Source organism: Zonotrichia leucophrys, chromosome 12, assembly GCF_028769735.1.
Source record: "Zonotrichia leucophrys gambelii isolate GWCS_2022_RI chromosome 12, RI_Zleu_2.0, whole genome shotgun sequence".
NCBI classification, from domain to species: Eukaryota; Metazoa; Chordata; class Aves; order Passeriformes; family Passerellidae; genus Zonotrichia; species Zonotrichia leucophrys.
In genome coordinates, this window is record NC_088182.1 from 9,120,786 (window position 1) to 9,122,653 (window position 1,868).

Genomic DNA, 1,868 nt, shown 5'->3' on the forward strand with positions numbered 1-1,868 from the left:
CCTCCTCTCTGTATCAGAGGCTGGGGAAGATGCTAAAGCTCAGCCTGTAAAGAGATCAGCTCGTTTTCCTTTTACCTTCCCCACTGCCTTCGTGATGCACATCTCAGAATAAATTCCTTTTAAGAGGTACAAAGCTCAGGTACCCCAGACTTTATGTATCAAACCAAAGAGTTTCAAAGGCAAAGTGAAGGACAGCCTTAACTTTGAACAGACCCATGAAGGACACTTCAGCAGTAACAGTGCATTGATGCAAAGCCTGGAGAATGAAGTCCTGGCATTCCCAATTTTTAGAAAACAGGCAGAGAAACCAATTCAGAAATCTTCAAACACCTTTTTTCGAAGCACTCCAGCCTAGCCTCAAGTTGGACCTACAAATTTCTGACAAGGGAGAAAGAAAATGCTTTGCAGAAGGTTTACAGTCAGTCTTTTTGATACTTAAATGCTACAAGGGACACATGCGCAGACACATCTGGCTCTTCTCCCTACCACGCTCAGCTTCGAAAGCAAAGTACATGAGCAAACTATTTAGCACTCTTCCTCCTGCCATAAACAGTTTAAAATTCCTGCATGTTGAGTCTTCAAAGTGCTGCTGTGGGAGAAGCAGGGTGACAAGCAGTACTAAATGATAGATCTTGAAAAGTGAAGGATCATGTAACCAGCGCAGATGAGTGACTTACTAGATTCTGATTCTCTGTTTAAAAACAACATGTAAAAATGTGGGCTTTAGGATGGAATGAAGCATCACAAAGCAGAATGGCTAGAATGGGGCCAGTGCCAAGACAGACAAAAAAGAGCATTAGCAGTCTTGCAGAGAGTACAACCATGTAGTCAAACTCTATGCATAGTCGAATCAGGGTGAGATGGAAGGGAAAAACAGTGATTCAAACCTTAGCCCACTGCTCTTACAGATCAAAATCAATAGTCTGGAGCAATTTCTGTTCTACACCGATCCAGCTGACATGCAGGTATTTGCATAATAGATACCTCTAGATAATACATGGGAGAAATCTATCTCCAAAATGTCATTTGTAGATTTTTTTAAAGAGATACTACAGTCTGTGTTTCAAAGAAGGATGCAGGCAAGCAGGAGGCAGAAGCACACAGAAATAAACTTCAGCCCTCACTCTCATCCCTGACAAAAACATACTCTAATCCTAGCTGACATCATTCAAACAAGGGTTTTAAGAAGAGATCACAATGCAGTATTTCCTGATTTTGAAATGCTCCTGACTCTGCAGAAGCAGTGTGTTTTCAAAGAAAGGTAAGTCCTCTCCAACAGGCCTCAGAGATACGGCTGCAGTGAGAGCCCTGCACATGGTCCTGTGGTGGGGACTCCAAAGGATGCTCTCTGAGGTGTGCTCCTTGGAGTCTGCTCAGGGGCAGAAACAAAATAAAGGTGCCTACCCAGGCTGATGCTGTCTCACATCTCTGTCAAACTCCAAAGGTCTCCACAAATCAGTCACACAAGACTGGTACCAAGTCTGAGCTAATAGGCTCTACTGAGAGGAAGGTTCAGCACGCTGATCCCTCACATTGCAGCTGTTGGAAAAGGAGCTGGTTTGTACCATGCCAACGTCAAGCCTGGGTACAGCAAACGCACGACTGCCTGCACTTCAGTATAGATTTACTAGCCAAGCTGATAAAAAACCCAAGGTTGAGTGCCTCATACTGCTGGAATTCTCCTTTTCCCCATATCCTCTGTCAAACTTACCAATTTCCATAACACTGCCTTTGTTAATACCCATCTCTCAGCAGCCCCTTTCTCTCGAGTGGAGAAAGCACAGGCACCAATCCTACAGCCCGACTCCAGGTGAGCCCTCTGGCACCCTCCCGCTCTCCTTTCTCCTCATCCCTGGGGTAACACTCAC

The 1,868-nt window shown here is 44.8% G+C and overlaps 1 protein-coding gene across 1 annotated transcript in view; it reads right to left on the reverse strand.

The window, feature by feature from the left end:
• SETD5 (SET domain containing 5) overlaps nucleotides 1-1,868 on the reverse strand; it is a 65,375-nt gene that overhangs the window by 37,404 nt on the left and 26,103 nt on the right. The gene's annotated exons all lie outside the window — the stretch shown is intronic.